Source organism: Camellia sinensis, chromosome 14, assembly GCF_055761805.1.
Source record: "Camellia sinensis isolate YWXY chromosome 14, ASM5576180v1, whole genome shotgun sequence".
In the NCBI taxonomy this organism is placed as follows: domain Eukaryota; kingdom Viridiplantae; phylum Streptophyta; class Magnoliopsida; order Ericales; family Theaceae; genus Camellia; species Camellia sinensis.
The window spans coordinates 51,255,419-51,264,138 of NC_138974.1; the positions used below are offsets into that span (position 1 = coordinate 51,255,419).

Below are 8,720 nucleotides of genomic sequence, written 5' to 3' on the forward strand. Positions count from 1 at the left end.
TTATTATGGTGATCCATACCATATGTTCTACCTTTTGTTGTGTGAATATACCCCACTTTTAGGATGTTGTTGACTAACTGACGTTGAAATTACTCTCTAGATAATGGCTACGTGATTATCATAGTATATTCTCTCTCACAAACATTCAAAACCTCCTATAAATGGGTTTCACAATCTCATGCAAGAGATGTGCTGGATAGAAGATTAGAAGTGGTGTTGTATGTGAAATAATTAGATCAATTATACCAGTTGAATCAGTCATATTTTTCACAGAAATGCTAGACTCACAATAACATTGTGTTTGGTTAAGGGATTTTGAAAGGGAATTAAAAAGGAAAAAAGAAAATATAAGTAAAATATGAATAAAATATATTTATATTTTACTTAGGCCAAGTTTGGGAAGATCCAAAAAAGTCAAAAAGTCAAAAAGTTACGCAAAAAACTAAAAAGTTAACACTATTCACCAAAAGTCAACAATTACGGCTGCACAACTCCCAATTCAAATTTTTCTCTACAAATCAATTTTTACAATTTTTTATTACACATTTTTCAATAAAAAGTTAAAAAGTTAACCCAAACATTCATATTTTCAACCTCAATTTTTTAGTCCAAAAAGACAAAAAGTGCACTTTTTTAGTCTTCTCAAACTTGGCCTTAGTTTTGTATATTTTCTTTTTCTAAATTCCTTTTTAAATTTCATAACCAAACACAGCACAAGTGTGCCAGAATTTGATCAAAATACGATTTATGGTGAAAACATTGAATTGGTATAGTGTGAAATTTATGTATATGCATTAATTAGTATATTAAATAATGTACTAATAGATGATGTGATATAATTTAAGATGTTTTTGGTATTTGTAATTTGTATAATGAGTGAAGTCAATAATGAGATCATAACTAGTGTTTGTATATTAGTTAATACACTAATTGATATATGTAACACCACTCATAGGATAAATGGAGATCATTAATTAATAATTTTGAGTAAAATTTTAGGTAAAAATTATAAATTTGTAGTATTGCCATATCAGCTAGTAGCTACCTCTCAAAATTTGTTGTTATCGAACCATTCTATATACACTCATTAGGAAGAAGCTCTATATCTAGCTTTAAAGAACTAATTGTGCAAAAATATATCTTCCATTACTATAAAATTAATGTAACTATTTTGAACCACTCAATACACAATAGCTTAAAATTTTATATTATAAAATTTAATTTTCAATATTTTTTTAAGTAATATAATATATATATATATATATTTATTTATTTAAAGTTGTGACTCATGGTTTTGAGAGGTTACAGACAACGTGTGGAACTTGAAATGACGAAGATGGAGAAAAAGTCGAGCCTTATAAAATCAACAATGATTCATCCCACTAAAAATATCACCACTAATAACACTAATGCATTAAAAAAATAAAAAAAATAAAAATAAATAACAATTCCAAGACTAAAACATCACATCATTAATGACGGGACTCACTGCCACCTAATTAGTGCTCCCAAGCATTTTTTTTATAAAATTATGTGAAGCTTTTCCTTTTTTTCTTTTTTTTTTTCCTTTTCTATTTTATTTTTCTTTCTTAAAAAATCCCTAACCTCAATTTCATTCCCCACCCCATGTGAGGATACAGTGCAGTACGATAAGAAACAATAAGACAGCATACACTACCAATAATGCCACTTTTTTGTATCATAAAGTATTTTTCATTTAATAATAAACATGAATAATAAATTATTTAAATCTATAACAATAATGATAGACAATAATATTATGAATAATGTTACACTCGTCATCTTTTTATATCATAAATTTATTATATTTTTATACAATGTTTAATATACTAGATTATGTTATACAATTATAATTATTAATGTAGTAAGTTATACATGAAATATATTAATATTTAATAACTATTGTGGCTCGGACAATGAAAAATGAAGACAAAAATAGAATACAACACAAATGTCACACAAAAATTTATCTCCGTCACATTTTATATTTAGTTTTTGTATTGCTAGCATTACTCAGTGTCCATTTGGAAACTTAGGTTAAAAGTTACATTTTGCAGCTTATCTAAAAAAGCTAGATTGGATTTTTTAACATAAAAGTCATTTGGGAAGGTCCAAAAAAGTTACATATAAAATTATAATTATACCCTTCATATTGTTTAGGGTTATACATGGATGAACATGTAAATTTCCTAAATTGGGTGGGGTAGTTTGGTTATTTTATTGTGATGTGACATCATAAACAAATATTAACTAAAAAAGCCAAAAATAGTTTTTTACTAATTTCTCAAATCACTTTTCTAAAAAAGTCAAAAAATTTAGTTAAAAGCTAAAAGTCAGTTTTTAATCATCTTCTCAAAACATCCCTTATGCTATGTTTGGCATAAACTTTTTTGACTAAAATAGTCGTAAAAAGATAAAATAGGCTAAAAAGTCAATAAAATAAAATATCACATTCAAATCATAATTATTATTTATTTATTTTCACAAAAATCAAAAAAGTCAAAAAAATTCATTTCAAATTAGACTTTTTAGTCACAGATTAAAATAATCAAAAAAATCAATTTCATCTCAAACAAAATCTGATTATATAAAAAATAATAAAGTAATTGTTGAAATGAACACATTGGCCCAATTACCACACCCCGTGAGTCCGAGTCAAGCCAATTCCCATTCACGGACTCACACTTGAGGGCCCCTCCATATCTCTCTCTTCTTGATTCTCTCAACAAACAGAGAGCAGGGCAGGGCAATATAAACGGATCACCCACAACACAACAACTACAGGTATGGGTCAGTGAGAGCCAGTGTGAACTTGAGTGATCATCAAAAATAGAGATGTTGGGGAAGAGGGTGGTGTTGGTGGTGGTGGTGGTGGTGTTGCTTGGGATGGTGGTGGGGTTGGAGGGGTTGGAGTTGTGTGACATAAATGAAGATGGTTTGGTGGCATGCAAACCCTCTGTGACTCAGCCCGACCCGGTGGATCCGACTCAGGGGTGTTGTGATGCACTAAAAGTGGCTAACTTGACATGTCTGTGTGGCTACAGAAACTCATTCATGTTGCCTTCTCTTGGGATTGATCCCGACCTTGCCATGGCACTCCCTGCCAAATGCAACCTCACTCCTCCTCCCAATTGCTGAGTTCAGGAATCCAAAAGGCATTTATGTGAGTTTTATATGTTTATAAATGTTACCTTACCATAAAGGCCTTGTTTGATGTCATGATGTGTAATATCAAGATTTGACTGGATCATTGGCCTATTTTAAAAAGATAGTTATTATAATAAATTTTTTGTGATAGAGGGAAACGGGGTTATATGGGAAGTGGATTATAACCCACCTCCTAAAAGATCCCATTAATATAAGATTTAGAAAGTAATTCTAGGACAATATTAGATAAGAGTATGCTTGATCATGGTGTAATAAATTAGTAATATATTAATAGATTTTTTTATATAGAATTTATATGAAATAATGTGACTTTTTTTTTTTTTTTGTAATTTAAAAGCATCATATCACATCATACTAATTGAGTTTTTCATATAATTTTTTTGTGTAAGCATTTCATGAGATATTATTTTTTCAATAATGACAAAAACACTAACAAACGTAATACTAATAAATATACTAACTAGACAATATCATAAGGGGTCAGTATATCAATAGTGGAACTCACATGTAAATCTTGTATCTTGGTTAATATGTTTATTAATATAGTTGTTAATATCCCTAACATTATTGATAATTATTGATGAAGGTGAAATGCTCATACATGCATTAGTATATTTAAATATCATCTGCTCCTTTAAATTAATTATATTTGTTGCTTTTCTTCTTAATTTCAGGTACGTAGAAAAGGAGTATGCAAAGTATTCTGGTGTGATGTGTCTCATGAAATGTTTCAATTTCTAATGTTGTATTGTACCAAGAAGAAGACTGAAAGAATTTCTGTGTGTAATGTGAATTAGTTTGTGTTTACCTTAGACTATTCTAATTATGTGGCAATGATCTTGTGGGTTGTAATGATATTGTCAAAAATTATTCAGTACCCATCATGAATCACTTGATCACATCATCTATAAATTATTAATTGTCATTTTTTATATTGTCACTTCAAATACTAATACAAAGTGATAAATCTCTTTCTATACACACTAATCATATTTTAATATGTGACACCACATAAGCAAATACAAAAACATTCAAAATTTTTGTTTCTTTATCTTGAATATCTAACGTATTTTTCAATCATAAGTGTTTTGAAATTCACACTATTTTAGACAATTGGATGTGCATTGGATATAGAGAAACGACTATATTTTGTGCAAAAAGCCCCCTTGAGAAATTTTATGTAATCCAACTTGAGATCCTCTATTACATTTCTTCGTATCACAAAAGGAATGAGATCTGGAGCCATGTATCTAATTAAGAGACTAAAGGACAAGAACCCCAAAGCAATAATGAAGAGACTAAAGGACAAGAACCCCAAAACAATAATGAAGGGAAAAAACAAGAGAAGAGGAACAGAGTTCTCTCCCATTCTCAAATGGTTTGATGAGTATCAAATTATGTAACCAGCATGAATTTTGGTCTCCACGCAAATTTGAAGTGTTCTAGGATTTCTATTCAATTACGTTAATCCTGTGTTTGGTTGGGGGATTTTGGGAGGGATTTAGAAAGGGAAAGGGAAAAGGAAAATGTGTGTTAAACTAGGTGAAATATAGGCATGTTTTATTCACATTTCACCTACATTTTTTATTTTCCTTTCCAAATCTCTCCCCAAATTCTCCAACCAAACACAGCATAAGGGTTGATTATAGAAATGACACTGTGAAAACCCATCTTTTAATTATTCTTTAAAGAAAATTTATTAATTAATTTTGTCTACAGTCTATCTGAATTATACATTAGTGTAAAAGTTAGTTTTAAATTGACTCAAATCAATCACTAACAAGACATTATTAAGAATAATAATTTTGTGGGTGTTCAATATTTGTTGTTTATAAATTATTTTAATTATGATTCAATATAATAACTATTCTTACTAAATACCTTAGTTAAAAATCTTAGTGCGTCAATTTTCAGAAACCCACACAAAAAAAAAAAAAAAAAAAAAAATACAAACAAACAAACCATGGGCAAACAACCCATAGTTCCTACCAAACCCACCATCCTTTATAAAATTTAGGGAAGAACTTATAAAAATTAGAGAATGCTCATTCTTAGAACTTGGAGAAAGGGAATGGAATGTTTTTGAGAAAATAAAATAATGGAAAGAATGAGAGGGAAAGAGAGATGTCTTCAATATTTATATGCATGCAAGCCTTCCTTGTGCATGCAAGCATCCGGTGAAAAAAAAAAAAAAAGAAAGAGAAATCCCCAAAGCCACCAAGCTTGGTGTTAGGAGAGGAAGAAGAGTAGGAGATTAAAGAAGCCAAAATTCTCAACCATTTTGTCACTCTATTACTAAGTAAGAAAACCCTCTCAACCCTCTCATTTTTTTTTATATAATTGAAATTTTTCCGATTATGTACATTTGATACATTGTCTAAAACTGTGTTGAGAATAATCTGTCTTGAATCTGCCAGCATGTTACTCGAATTTTTAGACAATTTTATACTCAGAATTTTGAGATGATTTCTTCTACAACGTTGTTGATAATGATGTCTAGTTTATCCAGAAATTTTTGGAAACAATTTTTGAGCTTTCTACGAATTTATACAAATTTTTAACTAAATCTGAAACAGTGTTGAGAATAATCTGTCTTGAATCTGCCAACATGTTACCCGAATTTTTAGACAATTTTATACTCAGAATTTTGAGATGATTTCTTCTACAAAGTTGTTGATAATGATGTCTAGTTTATCCAGAAATTTTTGGAAACAATTTTTGAGTTTTATACGAATTTATACAAATTTTTAACTAAATCTGAAACAGTGTTGAGAATAATCTGTCTTGAATCTGCCAGCATGTTACCCGAATTTTTAGACAATTTTATACTCAGAATTTTGAGATAATTTCTTCTACAAAGTTGTTGATAATGATGTATAGTTTATCCAGAAATTTTTGGAAACACTTTTTGAGCTTTCTACGAATTTATACAAATTTTTAACTAAATCTGAAACAGTGTTGAGAATAATCTGTCTTGAATCTGCCAGCATGTTACCCAAATTTTTAGACAATTTTATACTCAGAATTTTGAGATGATTTCTTCTACAAAGTTGTTGATAATGATGTCTAGTTTATCCAGAAATTTTTGGAAACAATTTTTGAGCTTTCTACGAATTTATACAAATTTTTAACTAAATCTGAAACAGTGTTGAGAATAATCTGTCTTGAATCTGCCAGCATGTTACCCGAATTTTTAGACAATTTTATACTCAGAATTTTGAGATGATTTCTTTTACAAAGTTGTTGATAATGATGTCTAGTTTATCCAGAAAGTTTTGGAAACAATTTTCGAGCTTTCTACGAATTTATACAAATTTCTAACTAAATCTGAAACTGTGAGACAGATTTTACCATGTATTTGAAAATTTATTTAAAATTCTATACTAAGCCAAATCTGGAAATTTCTAACTAAAATATGAAATTTGCGAAGTCTAGTTTCATGATAAATTTTTAGATTATGGATTTGATCTATAAATTTAAGCATGGAATTAATGTAAGGAAATGTGACAAATCTGTGTCATAAACACCCTTGGAATTTCTTTAGAATTATTTATAAGTTATTTTTGGAAAAATCTTTCTGAAAAATAACCATAACATGTTTATTGAGTATCCTGTAAATTGATATGAATTTTAGAGTTGTATAAGTAATGTATTTATAATTTTATTTGCAAGGTTTATACTCTGAAAATTTTTCTGGACAGAATAAAATCACCACTTTAATATTATGCTAGTCTAATTTTGTAAATCAAAAATTTGTGCATGTGTGTGTTTAGGGTTTAATTCTTGTATCTAAGTTATTATATCATACCATGGTTTAAATAAATTGTTTATTTAAATTCTGTACTTTTATTTAGTATTGTGTGACACATGCAATATTTTATGATTGAAAATTTTAATGAGTTGGTATAACATTACTTGTGATTAAAAATTTGGAGTTATTTGTGATTAATATCAAAATTAACTGAAATGATTAACGACATATACAAAGTTAACAATTGACGATTAATACCAGTTGTTCGGGGTGAGTCTTGGTTTAAAGACTGTACGGAATTAAGAGTTGACGGTTAACACCGGTTGTTCAGGGTGAGCCCTGGGTTTGAGAATTCTCACGTAAATTGTGTTGCGAAACTCTAAGATGGCACGGGACTTATTTGAACCCTTTTCGGTATTCGGTTTTGGAATAAGGGTGGATGTGCAGGTGGCACACAGGGAGGTTGCTTACCCCTGGCAGACCGTTTCCTTGGGGCAGACCACAGATGCCACTACTTGGGTATATAACTCCGGACGTGGGCATCCCTGGTAGTTACGGTTGGTAACATTTAAATATTTGACCAAGGGAGGGTTTCAAATTAACCGTTGCCATACTTAGTGGTTGGTGAGTTAAATCTCTTTGGTGAGATTTCGAGTGTCACCTAAATTATTAAAATTACTGAAACTATTCTAATGGTTGTAATTTCTGTGTATAATTATATTGTTATCTCATGTTTAGAATATTATTATTTGTCTCTTAAAAAGAATGGTAGGTTGGTTACGTTTTCTTACTGTGTTGCAAAACTCATGGCATATATTTTGTTGCTCTGGCGTTTCATGCCAGATTATGTTGAAGAAGGGACTGAGGCTGAAATTGGAGCTGCTGCCAATATCGAACCTTGGCTGACTTAGAGTCAATATTTTGTCAGAATAAAATCCTGTTATCCCTTGTATTAGGATTAAACTATATTGTGACGTTGTGTGTGAACTTGTAGTTTTATTCTGTCGTTGGACTTTGGCTTTGTAAGAACTTAAAAGTTCCTAACTAGTAGTTAAAATTTTATCTAGCAAGTTATTGTTATTTAAAATCTTATGACGTTTCAAAAAAAAAAAAAATTTTTTTGGAGCGTCACAGACCCTTACAGTTTTTTTTTTTTTTTGAGGTGTTTGAAAATGTCTTTTTTACTTTTTCAAAAAAACCGAACAAAAAAAAAACATAGAGAATGAAAAGGAATTTTTGATTTTTTAAAAATATTTTTCTTTGGATTTTTGGTGTTTTAGCTTCTCCAGAGTGTTTGGGAACAACTTTAAAAACTTAACTTCTATTAAAAAAGACAAAAAGTCGTCATTTAAAAAACAGTCAAATTTCACATTAACATTTTTCATTTAAGAAAAAACAGTATTTTTTTTTATTTTTCAGATACATTAATTCTAAAAAAAAATTTCATGATCCCTAACTTTTCTCAAATTAAAAAAATGATCCCTAACTTTTCTCAAATTAAAAAAGTGAACTCATTGCGAAAGATACCGAACAACCACTAAACTAATTGAAACAACGTTGTATTTATGTTATTTACCGCCATTTTTATGCCTTCTTCCATGATTTAAACAACGCTAGAAAAGTTATTACTGTTATTTTATTTTATTTTGGAAGGACTCTGAAACCATCAAATTTAGTTTGTTATTAACAGAAGTCGTTGGGTGTTTCAGAATTTTATTGTAGCCTGTCAAAGCTGGAAGACGAATTCAATACCAAGGCATAGGAGTTACAGCTACTACAT

General features: G+C 29.5%; 1 long non-coding RNA gene across 1 annotated transcript; it reads left to right on the forward strand.

The window, feature by feature from the left end:
- Positions 1-2,626: 2,626 nt before the first annotated feature.
- On the forward strand, positions 2,627-4,068 carry LOC145807819 (uncharacterized). The gene is made up of 2 exons (XR_014351237.1): positions 2,627-3,184; positions 3,864-4,068. It is a non-coding gene; the product is annotated as an uncharacterized LOC145807819 (long non-coding RNA).
- The last annotated feature ends 4,652 nt before the right edge of the window (positions 4,069-8,720 follow it).